Genomic DNA, 20,386 nt, shown 5'->3' on the forward strand with positions numbered 1-20,386 from the left:
GAATTCTCCTTTAACTTATAAAACAACATTTACAATAAACCACCTGTATTTCTCTGCATTAAAATCCTTGAATTATATTTTTGTCCAGAGTGCACTGAACTTGTCTTGTAGCCTCAGTAGGGATATAAACACAGAACAATCTATGGGGATTCTAAAGAGTAAAGAAAATGTAAGAATTTCATAACAAAAAGGTAGGTAGGTTGTAAAGAAGGAAGGTTTTCTATGCATTAAGGTAAAAAAGCCTTCTTTGTTCACCCCCCTAAATACTAAAGAACTCCATTGATGATGCAATTTTCTTTCCTGCAACCACAGGGGAGCTTTCCCTGCTGGCAGAACACAATGATCACTGCTAGCAGCTATAGTGATTGCATGCAAAAAATCCGGCAGGCTGGTTGTACTGAAGTCAAATGATAGATCGACTTTAGTACAATCAGCCTGCCCATTGATGGATTGAATCTTGGCCAGTCCCTGCTGAACTATCTGAGATGTGATCCATCTATGGCCAGCTTTACCCAAGCTGGAATTCAATCCAGCTCTGTGCCTGAGCACAGCAGCTCTCTCCGCTCTCTCTCTCTCCCTATACTGATTATGAAAATCAAATAGGAAGCTCCACGCTTTAGTATCATTCTGGACCCATTCTTTATTTACCAAATACTTACTCCTAGGGAGTTGTAAAGTATTCTGGATTTCCTAGCAGAGTGAGAGTGAGTGATGATCCCCGGATGATCTGTAGTCAGCGTGGAGGTGGTGAGATCAATGGGGGCCAGATCGCGTGTCCATGACATACTGTATGTTTAATGCCTGTGATATAGTTTTAACATGTGAGTGGATTGGAAGTTTTTAAAATAAATGCTTGAGTGTGTTACTATATTACACTAGTGGAGCCGTTCTTTTTACATAATTATTAATAATAATAATAATAATTAATTACTATAAGAGGGGTGGAGGAGCAAACAGGCTGACCAAAGGACCTTGCAATAACGTGTCCAACTTAAGGGTATTTGCCTAACCATGGAAATGGGAAGCAATATTATCTGGTGAGTTACCATCCGGTGGGAGTGGGGAATGAGGACACACAACGGTGGTGGAGTTTTGTGGTGATATAAATTTGTTGAGTTATCACTGGATTCACTACTCGTTGGACTCTTGGACTTCTTTGGATTCCTCATTTTATTAACACCAGATATACCATTTATGGGACAATTATACTATCACTTGTTCACTTATTTTTATTGTGCTTATCTATTTAATGGTATACTGATTTTCTCTTCATCACAGACATCAAGTCTGGGTGTTGATTTATTTATTTATTTATTTATTGTTATTGGTTGTTTTACCGGTGATACAATGGAACCACTGAAAAACAAAGAAAAGAGAGCGCAGCAACCTTGCGCATTACCCAAGTGATGTCTTTAATAAGGTAAAAAAGAGAGATATACTCACAAACAAATTCAAGATACATGGCTCTGAGGAGGAGGGGATCACCACTCAAAATGTCTCAGCCTTCTGGACCTGCAGGGAACAGTCTCAGTTACATGGTCATTTTGCATCTACTGTGGACTGTGAAATGCTTTTATCTTGAAATGTTTGTGAGTATATCTCTCTTTTTATATATTATTAAAGACATCACTTCAGTAATGCCCAAGGTTGGTGCTCCCTCTTTTCTTTGTTTTACAAAAATTGAAAAACCCCATGGTGATCAAATACCACTAAAAGAAAGCTCTATTTGTGTGGAAAAAAGTGATAAAAATGTAATATGGGTACAGTGTTGCATGACTGCGCAATTGCCAGTTAAAATAGTACAGTGCTGGATAGCAACAAATGTCCTAATCATGAAGGGGGTAAAGCTTTCGAAGGTCAAGTGGTTAAGCATATTAGTGTTTATTGTCCATTACCCTATCAAGACCCTAGTACTATAGCTAACAAGGCTGAAAAAAGACTGTCAATCAAGTAACATTTTTATAAGAAAAGATCACATATGTGAAAGATAGCGGTATTTCCAAAGCAACCATCATAATTCCTCTGTCACTTTTTCACAACAGATTAAATCATGAAAGGGAGACTATGGTTTCTCTGACCAACACAGAGAACCATTTTTACACATTTTTGGCATATAAGTAGTCCTTACCATTAATGAGATGGGAATTTTTTTTTTATAATTTTCATGTTACCATCAATAGTATCTCAAATGATGTTAACTGATATAGGAAGATTCTACCAGTAAACACTGTTTGTGTCTTGGAATGTTTTGTCTGAGGATTGCTTACATCTGGGTTCCTCTTCTCTTCCTGCCTTTAGGGCTCATTTACGCCATGTTTTTTCATCTCCATTCTGCTGAATCTTTCAAAAGATTCTTCTTTTCTTTTTTTTAGAGGGTACAAATTGTAGATTTTGCAGCCATTTGCAGAATAGCCACAAGAGACAAGGTAGATTTAAAAGGCTGGCTCTCTGTTTAAGGCCCCATGCACACAGGGCACTAGAAAAAATGAGCTGCAGAGCCACTACCAATGCCAGGAAAAATCAGCTGTAAAAACGTGCTTTTTGTGCGTTTAGCCGCTTTAGTTTTTAGCCTCTATTTAAAATCAATGGTTGCCTATGAGCCGTCTTTAATACGGCTTTTAGCCCATTGATTTTAATGGAAGTCACATTCAAGTCGGATCATGATGATCCAACTTGTGGTGGAACTTGCGTTCTGAGGATCTTTAGGGAGAACTCCAGGCCAAAATGGAAAAAAAATGGCGTGGGGGTGCCCCCCAGGTTCCATGCCAGGCCCTTTGAGTCTGGTATGGATTTTGAGGGGAACTCCATGCAAAACAATGGCATGAGGTACCCCCCAAAATCCATACCAGACCCTTATCCAAACCTGCACCCTGGCAGGTCAGGAAAGGGGAGGGGATGAGCGAGGGGCTCCACCCCCTCCTGAACCATACCAGGCCACATGTGTTGTTGGGGACAAGGGTCTCTTCCCAACAACACTGAGCGGTGTTTGTGGGGGTCTGCGGGCAGGGGGCTTATCGGAATCTGTAACAAGGTGGCCCCCCAGATCCTGGGCCCCCGTATGTGAATGGGTATGGGGTACATTGTACCCCTACCCATACACCCCAAAAAAGGCAGTGTAGTGTAAGTAATGACAAGAGACGGTTTTGAGAATTCCTTTATTAAAAATCTTCCTCCGATCTTCCGCCTCTGATCTTCTCCCTCCAGTCTTCTCCCTCTGGTCTTCTCCTTCAGGTCTTCTTCCTCTGGTCTTATTCCTCCGATCTTCTCCATCTGGTCTTCTCTGCTGCCAATCCGGTCCTCCTCCGACGATGGGGAGGGGGCGAGATTGGTGGGGGGGGGGACAGGGGCAGCGCCTCGTCTAGCCGTAGCATGCACCTAGCCCTGCTTCACTTCCCAGCCCGACCGAACCACCCTTAGTGCCGGTTCACACTTGTGCGGATGCGGAGAGCGCATGTAATTTGGGGCGCACTGCTCCTAAATTACATGCGATCTCATGTGCGGTGCAGATTTCAGTCATACACTTTGTATGGCTGAATTCGCACTGCATCCGCACCAAATATGCACATGAGGCATTTTTTGAGCTGCATCAAAATCGGATCGCACAGTGGTTCACACTTGTGCGATCCGATTCTGTGCGTACTTGCAGATCGCACTGTGATATGTGATCAAACTGGGGGTGTCATTAACTTTTAATTGACACCCCCTGCGTATCGCATATGGCAGTGTGAACTGCCAGATGTGCAGATGCAATGCGGGAACACGCTGCATATTCGCAGCGTTCCCGCATCGCACAAGTGTGAACCGAGCCTTAGAGACAATCCTTATCACAAAGTTACGGATCTGACTTGCTGACTTCCCTTACCTACATTGTTCCAACATGCCAGAGGCTGTTTACATTGGTGAATTCATTCATTTCATTTAACGCCTCCATGAAAAGTCACTTCATAAAGTGAACTTACTCTACTTCTTAGGCAAATCAACTGCTCTCAGTCTGGGTTTGAATCTACTTTACCTGAACACTGATTGGCTTGATAGAGACATGTATTTAGCAATATTGTTGTGTCCAAGCACTTTTTCTTGGTGACATTCCGATTAAACTAGATGAAAACCATCAAGCAGAAATGACTTCCATATGGGATGGTCTTTAAAAACAGTCATCAGCAGCGTTTTAATAAAGATACGCTAGGATAAAGTGATTTCCGCTGATGGCCCTGACATTTAATATATAGGAGTGAAGTGATTTATATGCTGCTACAGAATTTACTATAGATTTTACTTCGTTTTTTTTTAGGAGTTTTGGCAGTCTCTAGGTAGCGGCAAAACAGCGAATAAATTGCAGTACAGAATAAAACATACATAAACAACTAGTATTTCTCAATAACAATTCATTAGCTATATATTTGCAGAAAATAATGTTCAAGTTATGCGGGGATTAAGGAGACAAAGAATATTACATAGCTTGTTTGTTTCTTTTATAATAGGAAACGTTCCAGTTTATTCCAGCTGGAGGGAAGTGAGCCAGGGAATGAACACTTTGCATTATTTAAGCATGTCACAATTTTACCAAATATAAATATCCTGCCTGAAACAAAGTTAGGTTTGTGTTTTAGAAGGATTGCGTAATACCTTCTATTTTGTTGTCCTCCATTTTTTTTCTGTGTTTACAAAGTCCACGGTGACTTTTATATCAGTTATTGCTTCTATAGGGTCTTACAAGGTAAAACCACATCTATAGCCTTCAATAAACACCTGGCCAAGTTTAACTACTTGCCGACCGCTTACCATATATATACAGCGGCAGGGTATCTCGTACAGGCAAAACAACGTATTGATACGTTGCTCGATTGGTGGCAGCTAGGGGGCGCTCCCGTCCCCAATCGTCAGCGGGGAAGCCGATGCGTGTGTCAGGCGGCTCTGATTGCTGAGAGAGAAGGACGGTTGGCTGTTGTAAACACTGTTGTAAACACAGCCAACCGTTCTTCTCCCTGGAATGGTCATTGAGCCCATCCTTCTATATAGGATCACATGTCTCTATGGTCATTTCAAATGCCACGCCCCCCCACAGTTAGAATCACTCCCCTAGGCTCAAATTTAACCCCTTGATCACCCACAGGGTTAACCCCTTCCATGCCAGTGTCATTATTACAGTAACAGTGCATATTTTTAGCACTGATTGCTGTAGTAATGTCACTGGTACCCCCAAAAGTGTCAAAAATGTCAGTTAGGGGTCCGATCTGTCCGCTGCAATGTCGCAGTCCCACAAAAAAATCACAGATCGCCACCGTTACTAGTAAAAAATAAAACAATAAAAATGACATAAATCTTTCCCGTATTTAGTGGACGCGATAACTTTTGCGCAAACCAATCAAAATATGCTCATTGCAATTTTTTTTTGCCAAAAATTTGTAGCAGAAAACAAATTGGCCTAAAATGTTAAAAAAAATTTGATTTTTACATTTTTTTTGAGAATGTCATATAGCAGAATGTGTAAAATATTGTTTTTTTTTTTTTCAAAATTGTCACTCTTTTATTTGTTTATAGCGCAAAAAATAAAAATCGCACAGGTGATCAAATACCACCAAAAGAAAGCTCTATTTGTGGGAAAAAAAGAACGTCAATTTTATTTGGGTACAGCATCGCACGACCGCGCAATTGTCCGTTAAAATAACACAGTACTGAATCGCAAAATAGGGCCTGGTCATTAAGGGGGCAAATCCTTCCGGTCCTAAAGTGGTTAAAGACAATTATCCTACCGCCATGCTCATAGTTCATGGAAGAAAACTGCATTCATGGAAAATCATTACACACGTGGGAAGAATATATAATGTGTATGCAAATAGTTCTCTTTTAGTGCGCTATACTGTTATGCACTGTGTTTAGATTCCCTCATGACATACCTTGTTATATTTTTTGAATGCTAAAAATAAAGCATTTATCAAACCACCTTATGTCATCACTGAGATCTATGTTTTCATTCTATGGTCATTTTATTGTGCTATTGTGATATATAGTGGTTTTATTTACATACAATATTCATTCTATAGTATTAAAACAAAAAAACATGGAAAATACATTAAAAATGTTTGAGTTGCTGTAAGAGAGAAGGTATATACCACAACTAAACATTACATTCTTATTGCCATACTTCTTCAACCTGACGGATTTCCGGTTACGGACAGAGCGGCACGTCACTTCCGGTCAGCAACTTCCTGCCAGTGGAACGCACGCCGAGCGCTGCGAACACGAGGCTCGCTGTTTATGCCTATACGTTTTTGTAATATTGTAAGTATGTTTTTGGCTATGTGGCTAAAATAAATAGCTTATACATACTTCACTATCTACGGCTTCTTTCCTATTTAAATGGTGGATGCGCAAGCGGACCCATGTACTTACACTGAGAGTCGTATGGAGAGTTCTATTTGAGAATCCTGGTGCCAAGGGCTTTCGTGCAATATTATAAAGGCTTCTAAATATTTGGATCACCATAAGGACTAATATTATATATTTAAGTGGCATCATTTAATATATGGACTTTTTTTACAATATTTGAACACTTCATTTTTTATCACTTTAGAGTGTTATTTATATATTTTGGAGATTATGCATTGTCAATTATTTAATATTTGAATACTTCACTTTTTATCACTTTTAGAGTGTTATTTATATATTTTGGAGATCATACATTTTGTATTTATTATTGTCACTAAGTGCTAGCGCTGCTTAAATTTGTGTTTTTATATTTTATCTAAGATTTACTTAGTGTTGCAGCAGCTGCAATTAATTTTTTCAATAAATTTTTTCACTTATACACATTTATATATTTATTTATTCATCCATATAGCGCGGGTTTTAAATTAGTTTTTTCACATTAGTACAGCTACAGTTTGCATTAGTAACTCACTAAATTTACTTGTGGAATTCCTTTTTAAAGAACAACTTTACTTTTAGTGAATTTGTCCTAAAAGCGGAACTTTACTCTGTCAATCATCATTACTAATATTTTTTGCTGCTAGCCTTATTAAATAGGTAGGAAGGTATCTTATATTTACCTATTTTAAACTCTTTTTTCTTTTTTTTACATTTCTTCAGTTGCTTCCTGGTTTCCGGCCTGGGCCAAAATGATGTCATACAGGAGTCTTCATGGACATTTTCTTTTCATCTGGCAGTAAGATACAGTTAAGATCAGAATTAAAATGTACCCCCCACCTTCATACAGAGCCTTAAAAAGGTATTCATTCCCCTTGAAATTTTCCACATTTTGTCATGTTACAGTCAAAAACGTAAATGTGGAAGAAAAATGATAAATGGTTTTAAAAAATGTTAAAGAAAAAATATCTGAAAAGTGTGGCATGTATTTGTATTCAGCCCCCCCCAGTCAATACTTCGTAGAACCACCTTTTGCTGTAATTACAGCTGCAAGTCTTTTTGGGTATGTCTCTACCAGCTTTGCACAACTAGAGACTGACATTTTTGCCCATTCTTCTTTGTAAAATAGCTCAAGCTCTGTCAAATTGGATGGAGGGCATCTGTGAACAGCAATTTCAAGTCTTGCCACAGATTCTCAATTGGATTAAGGTCTGGACTTTGACTGGGCCATTCTAACACATATGTAATCATTAAAAGTGCTGTGCAATAAGTGATAAACTAATAAAAATATCCAGTGATCTATAAATAAATTAATTCATAAATTATAAAACACACATGATTAATCATCATAAACAAGAATAAAAAGTGGTAAACAGTACCAATAAAAACAAGTAGTGAATGATTATTAAAAATTTACGAAAAAAGGGGATAAATGATCCCAGTCACCAGTGCTGTGAAAATGAGTGAAACTATATAACGGCTTGTCAGGTGTGTCACCTCCACTCTTGTGACCCCCACAGTGGGTGGGTTCTCACTTCGCTGAATGTGACCTCGCAATTAGGCTTGGTCTAAATGAGCTGGGGTACCCTCACAGGGTGGTGGTGGATGATGTCCTTTTTTTCCTTTTCAATCCGGGCTCCCAATACTAGATATATAGCTCCAGCAACTCTCTCACATATGGCGAAAAACATAAATCCATGGTACAAATAACGTATGGTAAAATCAGCTTTATTAAAAACGTAAGTATCACTCACATGTAATTGGTGCTTGAGCGCACCAGTCTATCCAAACAGGGAATATGCAAGTGGTATATGTGCATAAATGACGGATGTCCGAGCGCAGACCCATTGCAGTCAGATCCGATCCAGCATACCTGCCACTGTGAAGTACTCCGATCACCGATAGCCTGGCCCCTCTCCTACGCGTGATGACACATTACAAAATTGGAGTACGTTAAGGACATATTACATAATGGCATTAGCCAGTGAATTCTAATGGGCAACAAATATAAAAGAACTATAGTTAAACCTGGGTGGCTAAATTATGGTTTTAAAAGATATTTTAACGAGAAAAAAACCCTTAAGAAATATAAGGCCAAAGGGTGACCATCAACATTCCAACACTACAAAGAATACAGCTAAAATAGACCAAGATAGAAATATAGCAAAGGAGGTAAAAGGGGTAATTCTGCTCTCCTTGCTCCCCCCCTTTTTTTTGCAGGACGGGGGGGGGGGGGGGGGGAGAAACGTGTTTCTGGTTTTGACAGGTACCCACTCCCACTTCTTTTCAGATCGTAACTGTGATCTGAGTGGAAGATCAGCCCCGTCCAGTTTTTGTAGCTGCTGACTTTAAGTCTTTTAACTGGTAACTAAACAACCTCTTTAACAAATTCTCACCCGGCCTATAGCAGAACGACAGCTGGGCCTTACCACCCTGAGTGGACATCATATAAGGTCCTCTCACAAAACTGATATCGGTTTATCGGCTCGCTGCCAGTACCATGAGACCTCTGTTACCAACCACAGTAGGTTACATGACTGTTTTAAACAATTGGTGGCTTCCTTTCATGTCATCCATTGTGTAGAATTGTGTTGCTAACTGTGATTGGTCAATGTGATCACATGGTACAGACAAGGTCAATCACAGCCCATCTGTACCAAGTGATTAGCTTTAACAAATCAGACCTGGAGAAGAGACACCTAAGTGGAGATATGATCACAATTAGGGATGATCGAACGGTTCAGGTTGACCATCGGTTCGACCCGAACATTGGGTGTTCGAAATTCGGCCGAATTCCGAACTTTTTGCGGTAAAAGTTCAGAATTCGGCCACCAGAACCGCCCAAAATGCAATGGGACAGGAACTGGGCTTTAAAAGCCCATGATTGGCCCAGAAACATCAGTAAAATGTGATTGGAGTGACTACGGGTCCAGAGCCCAATGAGGAGTGAATACGCCCCCCATACGCCCCCCAGTATATAACAGTGTCATTTTGCAATTATTAGTGTGAGGAAAGGGATATGCAGTGTAGTTAGGGTACTATATACCACTATAGTTAGATTAAAAAATCTAGTTTTTGTAGGGATAGCTTTAAGTGTCAGGGTGACCGTAGTGTAGTTTAGGGTGACCTGACTCTGCCATGTCAGGGTGACCGTAGTGGAGTTTAGGGTGAACTGACTCTGCCATGTCAGGGTAACCGTAGTGTAGTTAAGGGTGAACTGACGCTGCCATGTCAGGGTAACCTTAGTGTAGTTTAGGGTGAACTGACTCTGCCATGTCAGGGTGACCGTAGTGTTGTTTAGGGTGAACTGACTCTGCCATGGCAGGGTGACCAAACTCTGCCATATCAGGGTGACCGTAGTGTAGTTAAGGGTGAACTGACGCTGCCATGTCAGGGTGACCGAACTCTGCCATGTCAGGGTGACCCCACTATGCAGATTCTGGGTTAGGGGTATACATATATACATATATATATATATCAAAATCGACAATTTTTAAGAACTTTTTTGCCTGATTCATAGTCCCTGGGGCATGACCCAGAACCCTAGGCACTTTTTAGGGGCATTTATTGGGTTTTAGGGCTTCAAAATGGTGTTTCTTGATTCCAGAAGTTCGGGTCCCATTGATTTCAATGGGGTTCTGGAATCCGAACCGAACTTTTGGGAAATTCAGGTGTTCTGGTCGAACCAAACTTTTCAAAAGTTCGATCATCCCTAATCACAATATACAAATATCTAAATCAGCCTTTATAACCAGGGTGCCCACAGGTTTCCTTAGGGGTGTCTTGGCAAAATACCTAGAAATTGCCTCAAAATTATATACAAGCCATTGGGTGGATCAAGCCTGCATTATAATTACACAAAGCCACAGGTTTTCATTGTGCACCATTACAACCTTACAGCTGTTGGGCACTGGTGCTTCTAGCATAGGGGGAAACGATCCAACCTTAGGACTCTTAAGTAAATACATGGCAATTCAATGCAATTGGATGAGAAGTAGTTTAACTCTAAACTTCATAAGGGGTTCTTTACCATTAGAGCGGTGTACGGCTGTGGAACTCCCTTCCCAGTTGGTGGTGTGTGGTGCTTTTATGCTTTAGCCGACCAGCAAATTTTATCATGCGTTTGAATACCTGTGATAGGTAAGTCTATCTTTATAATAAAGTACATAATAATGTTTTATACTATATGGAGCTTTTTTTTTTATGGTAATTGCGGCTTCGATATTATCGGGATAAGAACTACTTTGTATATCCATGTCCTTTGAGGGGATGCTGCTGGAGAGTGCTAGGAATACCATGGCCATGGTGTTTTGGCCATATGTTCATCTGACCTTTCTTAAATTTGAAGGTTCACAATATCTGGTAAGCCCGATTCTTAAATGAGGTGGTGGTGTCACAATCTGGGGACCCTTTTGGTGATTTGATGCACTCTATCTCTATCCTATTACTTATGAGGAGGACTTGATGCACTTTTTTCCCATCTTATCATCTATGAAGAGGATTGGTATTCAGTTTTTTATGAACTCTTGTTTCTTCAGAGAACCTCATTATATAACATTGTATCTGCACTTGGACTTTGATGCACGCGGGTGTTATTAACTGCAATATGTTAGTTATGCTGACACTGAGATTTACAATGTTTAGCTAAATTTGATTCCCGTTTCCTCACTAGAATATAGCGCGACTTTATTTCTCTTTACTTATTGCCCACCTGTGATAATATCTTGCAGTATAGCCACTGATTTTTCGAAATTCTTTACTGTTTTTCACGGTTTTCCAAACACATTTTAAAGTAAAGATAAGATACACTATATTGTCAAAAGTATTGGGACACTTGCTTTTACATGCACATGAACTTTAATGGCATCCCAGTCTTAGTCTGCATGGTTCAATATTGAGTTTTAATGTTGACGTGTTGATAACATTGAATATTGATGCTTTAATGTCTGAGGCTTCATGCAAAACTGTTTTTGAGAGATTAAAGATCTTAATGCGGAAAGAGATGAGAGTCTGGTAGGATCATACGGGTTTGCAGAAATATATCGGTGAAACCATAAAACTGAGAGGATTAAGAATTAAGAAAATTCCGTCAATGGTTTACTCTGATCAATTCCAGGTGGAGTGGAATGACATACTTACACTATGCTCCAAAGAAGTCATGAGTCTCATTATGGATTATGAGGATAAACCTTTATTGAAAGTAAACCAGGAAATCAAAAACTATATTAACCAATTCTGCACCCTAGCGTCATATGATCTATTAACCCAAGATCTAAAAACTAATATACAGAATCTGGAATCTGAGATCATGAAGACTAAGAGATCTAAATTTCTTAGAGATATCAAATACTATGAAGAGGGGACAGTCTATATACACCATAATCATAGACTTCCACGGTCCATTTCAAAGAAAATACCAGGCTCAGTAACAGAAAAAAGAGTTAACTTCAGCTCACCTGAAGCATCAGATACCCAATCAGAGTATTCGGACACAGCTGAATCAAGATCACCAAAAACATCTCACAGCTCGATTGGATCAGTTTTTTCAAGAGAAAGTTCTCCTGCCAATCCTCCAAAAAAACACAAAAGGCAAAAAACACCACCAAAAAGGAAGAAACAAAATAACGAGATGTGGGAAGACAAGCAGAGAAGCAAAGCTACAGGAGAATGAGGAAACAAAAGGAATAGGTACTATTAATGTACTCAATTTAACATCTGTGACATTGTCCGGCAATGAATTTTCCTTATTATCGAAAGGCTTATCTTTTGCCCAACACACCAGTTTGATGTCCTTTCCACCATCCTGGATGTAAACTGATTCATTAGAAACCTCATGTTGAGAAAATATTTCTTACAAGAAATGGTGGAGGGAGATGATACACCACACACACCACGATCAGAGGATCGTTCCTCTTCTTCTTTTTTATTTAATTATTTAACTAAATTATCTGCCTTAGAATCTCTGCAATGTGAATCTGATAAAGGGTCTTATGGTATTAGGAAGAACCTAATTTCTATTGGTAATAAATATTTCTACCCAATTCAGGCAAGGAGTGACACAGTAGATAAATTTCACCTTATTGTTGAAAAGGAGTTAAATGAATTGAAGAAGTCTTTAGGATCTTACCCTGCATGATTCAATTTGGATAAGGGAGAGTATGCAGCATTACAGGTTTTGAAGAAAAGAAGCGAGATAATACACCAGGCTGATAAGGGTGGTGTGGTGGAGGTGTTAGACATTGAGAGTTATAAATTGGAGGCTTTGAGACAATTGAGTGATGCTGGCATGTACAGATTACTCAATTCAGATCCCACTGTTACTATACAGCAAAAGTTGTTGCAGCTTTTGGATGAAGGTAGGGATATGGGTGCAATAGACCAGAAAATCTCAGATTTTTTTATATGTTGAAAAGCCTGTTGCGCCCATATTCCACCTCCTAAGATCCACAAACAGCAATCCCCAGTCCAGGGCCCGATAGTGGCAGGCATTGGGTCCATGCTGGAGAGATTCAGTGATTGGGTCGATGAACATTTACAAGCTCTTGTCAAACGTTTGCCTGGCTATCTTAGGGACACTGGACACCTTTTAGACCATATCGAGGAAATCAACTGGTTATCCACCTAGCATTGGGTCACAGTTGATGTAAAATCATTATATTTGTGCATACCGCACAACCTAGCCCTCATAGCAGTCAAGCATGATCTCACATGATATAGTAATTATAGTCAGCAACTTTCTCAGTTTCTTCTTATGTCTATAGAATTTTTATTACAATATAATTACTTTATGTTTGACTCTAAGTTCTATCTACAGTGTCAAGATGCTTCGATGGGCTCTAAGTTTTCCCCCTCCCTGGCTAATTTGTATATGCGTAGGTAGGAAGAAAATTGTATTTTTTCCCATGACAACCCATATTGTATGCAGATTGAGTGGTATTGTCACTATATAGATGATTTGATCCTTGTATGGAGGGGTCCAATCGATGCAATAGATCCTTTTATAATGTATCTTAGTTAAAATGGCCTCAATCTTGAGTTCACACACAATCTGCATCCAATTAGCATAGAGTATATAGATGTGATTCTAACAGGGAGTCTGGAGGATAGTACAGTCTCCACAAAAATGTATATAAAACCATGTGCTGGAAATTCTTTGCTACTGGCCACCAGCTGCCATCCCTCATACACCGTTCGGGCTTTGCATGTGGAGTTTGTTAGAGCAAAGAGGAATTGTTCCTTACAAGAAAACTACACACAAGAATGCAACATTGTTTCAAACAAATTAGGAAAACGTAAATACAGTGAGCATTTGATAATCAGAGGCAAACAGGTAACTGATGAAAAGGACCATGACTCTTTGATTAGTGACCAGTGGCGGCCCGTCCATTAGGGGTGCAGGGGTGCCGCCCTTCCTATCCATGCTCCCGTCCCCTAATCTACATGCAGAGCGCTGGATGCATGGATTCCAATGGGGGATTTTTTTTTTGAAGCACGTGATTAGAGCCAGAGGCTCTAATAGGCTTCAAAAAAGGGTGGGATCAGGGCGCAGATCACTGCGCCCTGAGCCCACCCAGTTGTGTGACAATAGCGAATGAATATTCGCTATTGTCCCACTGATTCTTCTCCCGGCCTCTTTCCGGATTGGCCGAAAGGAGAAGGCATCCTATTGGCCAAGAAGGAGGGAGGAGGCGGCCGCCGAGAGGGAACATGGAGACCGCCGCTGCCTGTCAGTCCCATGGAGGTAAGTAAACTGGCACAGGGGGAGGGATATGGTGGTGCGGGCTGGAGTGATTGGGGGGGTCCATCTGCCGCCCGTTGCCCCCTCTCCCCCCGAACTGATGGAGCGCCAGTGGTGACTGTTGGCGACTTCCTCATTTATAGAGCTAAAAAGCTCCACCCTTGCAGAAAAGAGAAAGGTATACATTTTGTAATCACATATTCGATACAATATGATTGAGTAGTGAATATTATAAAACGTTGCCTCTCCATACTTTATGTAGACAAAACACTTTTTCTCAGCATCAGCATACCAAGACCTGGACTATTGATCTTGCTTTGTGCACTGGTGTGCAGTCATTTTGGAACAGGAAGGGGCCATCCCCAAAACTGTTCAAACAAAGTTGGGAACATGAAATTGTCAAAAATGTCTTGGTATGCTGGCACCTTAAGAGTTCCCTTCACTGGAACTAAGGGGCCAAGCCCAACCCCTGAAAAACAACCCCACATCACAATCCCCCCTCCATCAAATTATTTTTTACCAGTGCACAAAGCAAGGTCCATAAAGACATGGATGAGCGAGTTTGGGGTAGAGGAACCTGACTAGCCTGCACAGAGTCCTGACCTCAACCCGATAGAACACTTTTGGGATTAATTAGAGCAGAGACTGCGAGCCAGGCCTTCTCTTCCAACATCGGTTGCCTCACCTCACAAGTGCACTTCTGGAAGAATGCTAAAACATTCCCATAGACACACTCCTAAACCTTGTGGGCAGCCTACCCAAAAGAGTTGACGCTGTTATAGCTGCAAAGGGTAGGCCAAATCAATATTGAACCCAAGAGACTAAGACTGGGATGCCATTAAAGTTCATGTGCGTGTAAAGGCAGGCGTCCCAATACTTTTGACAATATAGTGTACGTTTTCAGAATCTCTGTCAGGTTTGTGTCCCTGTTAGTGAAATTCTCCTCATTTCATGGCTCAAAGACAGCAGTTACTGGTCACTAATAATCTTCCCACTGGGGGGCCACAGACAGTTCTCATCTTTTCCTGCTTGTTCCAGTGCAAAAAATAGTTTAGGCTAGAGTTTCACTTTAATCAAAAGATGCCAGCTATTATTTATTCTAATAATCTAAGTCTACTCCACACCCATATACAAACTGTGGTCAGTTTTGGGTGGCGTCAATGTACCTACCAGTATATTTTTGGATGGTGAAAGAAAACTCACATAAACATGGAGAGAATGTTTACAGTACAGTAAGTAAAATGAGTTCTTTACATGAAGTCCAGCTAAAGAACATTTTTGATGTTCACATTAATATTAGGCCTGTAGATGTATCATTCATAGCCATGTGATATATTGCATGTCAGAAAGCTTTAATTTTGGGCAAAAATAGCTGATGATGCACTAAAACAGAAATGACACTTACATGAACTCACTAAAAGCTTGCATGGCTTTCATCTATAAGGTAGGTCATTTCTTACAACAGAATTTACATAATCAAAAGGTATTACTCCAAAATAAGTTTTTTTGAAGAAAGAAATAATTTTTTTTCTGCATAAATATAATTGTAAGCTATCCCAAAAATGATTGTTAAAGCAACTATTAATTGGAAAAGAAGACTGTAAATACTCACTTTCCCTGGTGCCTGTGCTGCCAAAAATTGCTCCGATAACTAAAACTGGTCTTTCGAGGGCAACAGGGAAAACAACATTGATGATCTCCTGGGTCTTCTGCACATATCCCTGGTTTTTCCATCTGACCTCACATCACCACTATCACCTTCAGTAATGTGTGGTCAGAGAGAGGAACTGCAAGGGTCCAGGAGATTGACACTCCTGAAAGTTTTGATTTTTTCAACAGATTTACAAGGACCAGTTCTAGTAATTTAGGCAGTGTCAGTGTTGCACATGGATGTCCGCAAGGGGGGGGGGGGGACAAGTGCAAGTACATTTCCTGGCCTGCTCTAAGAGGGGAATCTATGGGAACCCTGCCCTAAAGGGGATCTATGGAGGACCCTGGCCTGGCCTGCTCTAAAGGGGGATCTATGGGGACCCTGCTCTAAAGAGGATCTATGGGGGACCCTGGCCTGGACTATTCTAAAGGGGGATCTATGGGGACCTGGCCTACTCTGAAGGGGATTTTGGCCTGCTATAAAGGGGGTCATATTAGCTAAATATATACATATTCTTTGCAGTGAGAGCCTGGAGTATCTGGTGGTGCAGGAAAACCTGGTAGCACAAGGAATATAGGTGAATAGGTAAGACTAAAGAGGGATCTATAGGAACCCTGGCCTGCTCTAAAGGGGGACCCTGGACTGGCCTGCTCTAAAGGGGGATCTATAGGGACCCTGCTCTAAAGGGGATCTATGGGGGACTCTGGCCTGCTCTAAGGAGGTACCCAAAAGGGGCAGAGCATGGGTGACCTTAAAATGATGCCCCCCCCCCGAAAAAAGCTGGTGTTGCAGGCACTAAGAAAGGTGAAAATGTACTGTTTTTAACAGGTAACTGCTGTTTTGACGTTTTTTTTTTTTGTGAGGAAAGAGCCACTTTAATGCATGCCTAGTCAAAAAGCGTTTCCTTTATCCTTTGTTGCTCCCATCCAAAAAAATACATATAAAAGCCTGAAATCTTTATTGGTTGCTACATCAAAAATGCTGCAGTTTTGTTACATTTCCTCTTCTATATTTGGGGAAAAGGATAGGTTCTGTATAAGGTAGAGGCACTGACTGGCTAGTCAGGGAGAGGAAGCCAATCAGCTCTTCTGTGTCTCTGACTGACATAAAACCCACACTTGGCTGTGGCAGAGAAGTGGTGATGTTACAGAAGAGTTGGCTTTTCCATTGCTCTTGATGTTCTTACTCTGGAGATTCACCCTTCTATTTGTCCTGGTGGCCATAATCCCAGAGACAGAAAGAAACTGACATTTGAAAATGTTATTGTTTTCTAAAGGTTAAGGTAAATCAACCAATGAGGACAAATATAAAAGTAAATGTGGGTGCGCTGATAGAAGTGAAGCTGCTACCTGAACTATACCTAGTGAAAAAATATTGTTGAAAAAATAGGTGCGCTAAACAAATGTAGAATGAATTGCCATCTAGGCACATATACACAATGTGAGCAATCAAGTTACATACACAATTGACAATGAACTATAGTGAATGTGATTCAGTGAAAAATATATAAAACCCAAATGGTGCAAAAACTGATATAAGTCCACAAAGTCCAATTGATAAAGTCTTCACCAAGTGGTATATAGTGGAAAAATTAAGAAGGAACTTCAAGTGATATTTCCAGTGCTGTGAAACAAAGATTCCCACCACCGACAGGCTTTCCTTCTTACCAGATAAGATAAGGTTAGGCGCAGAGTAAAGACTCTAATAAACCGGTTGGAAAGGAGGAAACTTCCACTGCAATGTCACCCTGTGGATATGACGCAAATTGGCCTCTTACCAGATGGCGTATATATCAAAACACAGGCAAATCTCCTATGTGGATGTCCCTTCTCTTGATCGAATACCAGTGGTCTCCTCCGCTATCAATGTACGTCCGTGATCTTCACCTTCCTCTTCTTCCTCGCCTACCGCAGCGACTCCTCTGTCCTCTCTGACCGGAAGCACCCGGCTCAAATCTCGCGAGATATCCACAGGGTCATATCCACAGGGTGACAATGCAGTGGAAGTTTCCTCCTTTCCAACCGGTTTATTAGAGTCTTTACTCTGCGCCTAACCTTATCTTATCTGGTAAGGAGGAAAGCCTGTCGGTGGTGGGAATCTTTGTTTCACAGCACTGGAAATATCACTTGAAGTTCCTTCTTAATTTTTCCATTATATACCACTTGGTGAAGACTTTATCAATTGGACTTTGTGGACCTTTATCAGTTTTTGCACTTGATTAACTTGATTGCTCACATTGCGTATATGTGCCTAGATGGCAATTCATTCTACATTTGTTTAGCGCACCTATTTTTTCAACAATGAGGACAAATGTTCTGGTGACAACTGTCTAAGATGGGATTTTCTCTCACTTTAGGGAGATTTCCTGCAATTTCCTGTTGCTTCTCTAGGACAGGAAGTGAGGCAGAAACTTCCCAGCCGGACACAGACAGCCCAAAAGAATGACCCTTACCTACTACCTAAAACAAAAAATGTTTTGGCTGTGCATACACTTTAATCACTTATTAGTTTCTACATCTTTTTTTTTTAATACATGTTAATTGTAGGTATATGAAATATATACACATACAGATGGATAGGAAGTACATCAGTCAGAGAAACAAAGCGTCACAAACTTGCAACTGAGGTGAGATCAAAAGATAATTACATATGTCACGATAGCCATTCCCCCTGGAGGGGATATGGTGGCGGGTAATTGTATAACTAAAGGTAGTCTTTTTTTTTTTTTTTTAACTCCACTCGTGATATATCTACTCCTAATAATAAAAGACCATGTGACCTTTCGCCTAGGTTTTGGGTTACACAATGGAGCAGTTTTTTGTACTGAAGTCAAGAGAGAAATACTTACAATAGTTATTTGGTAATGCTTGCTCTACTGATTTATCTGAAAGGTGAATTTTAACGATGGGTCCACATTGAGGTACATTCAGCTAAGTGACCTATGTTGTCATCATTTTAGGATGATGGAGGCATACCAGAGGCTACACAAACTGTTTTTCAGGAAGTCTGTTCCAAGAATGTGTCTCTGACATGATTGCACCTCGCTTATTCTAATATCTTGCAACTTTCTGTTACATTTATATATACTACTGTGCAAAAGTTTTAGTCAGTTGTGAAAAAGTGCTGTAAATTAAGAATGTTTTCAGAAACGGAAGTGTTAATTTTTATGCTGCTTATTTTATTATTTAACAAAATGGAAAGTAAATGAATAGAAGAGGAAACCAAATCAAATCAATAATTGATGTGACCACCCTTTGCCTTCAAACCACATCCATTTTTCTAGGTACATTTGCACACAGATTTTGAAGGAACTTGGCTGGTAGGTTATTTCAAACATCTTGTCTCCTGTGGATGTTGGCTGCCTCACATCCTTCTGTCTCTTCATACAATCCCAGACAGACTTGATGATGTTGCGATCAGGGCTCTGTGGGAGCCAAGCTATCACTTCTAAGACTCCTTATTCTTTTTAACGCTGAATATAGTTCTCAATGGCATTGGCTGTATGTTTGGGGTTGTTTTCCTGCTGCAGAATGAATTTGGGACCAATCACAAACCTTCCTGATGGTGTGGCATGTAAGTAAGTATCTGTATTTCTCAGTATTAAGGACACCATTGCCCTGACCAAATCTCCATTTCTATTTGCAGAAATGTAGCCCCAAACTTGCAAGGATCCTCCATCATGCTTCACTGTTGCCTGGAGACCCTCATCATTATACAGCTCTCCAGCCCTTCGGCGAACAAGCTGCCTCCTACTACAGCCAAATATTTCAAATTTTGACTCATCAGTCCAGAGCACCTGCTGTCATTTTTCTGCACCCCATTTCCCATGTTTTCCTGCATAGTTGGGTCACTTAGCCTTGTTGCCATGTAAGGGGTATGGCTTTTTGGCTGCAATTCTTCCATGAAGACCACCTCTGGCCAGACTTCTCCAGACAATAGATGGGTGTACTTGGGTCTCACTGGTCTCTGGCAGTTCTGTGCCTATGTCCAAGGGAACTAAGCATGGTGTGTCTTTCATCTTTAAGGCTCGGTTCACACTTGTGCGATGCGGGAACGCTGCGAATATGCAGCGTATTCCCGCATCGCAATCGCACATCTGGCAGTTCACACTGCCATATGCGATATGCAGGGGGTGTCAATTAAAAGTTAACGACATCCCCAGTTTGATTGCATATCGCAGTGCGATCTGCAAGTACGCACAGAATCAGATCGCACAAGTGTGAACCACTGTGCGATCCGATTTTGATGCGGCTCAAAAAATGCCTCCTGTGCGTCTTTGGTGCGGATGCAGTGCGAATTCAGCCATACAAAGTGTATGGCTGAAATTCGCACCGCACATGAGATCGCATGTAATGAAGGAGCAGTGCGCTCCGAATTACATGCGATCTCCGCAGCCGCACAAGTGAAAACCGGCACTTACATTAAGTTTCCTTGGCTGACCCCTGTGTCCACGGTCCTCAACGTTTATCTTTTCTTAATGCTTCTTCAAAAGAGCTTGAGAAGAACATCTTGAAACCCCAGTGTGTTTTAAAACCTTTGCCCAAGAGAGACCTTGCTGATGTAGTATAACTACATTGTGTCTTGTTGCTGTGCTCAGTCTGGCCAAGGTATAGGACCTATGACATGAAATA

This window comes from Pelophylax lessonae (genome assembly GCF_965119305.1).
Source record: "Pelophylax lessonae genome assembly, chromosome: 5".
Lineage (NCBI taxonomy): Eukaryota > Metazoa > Chordata > Amphibia > Anura > Ranidae > Pelophylax > Pelophylax lessonae.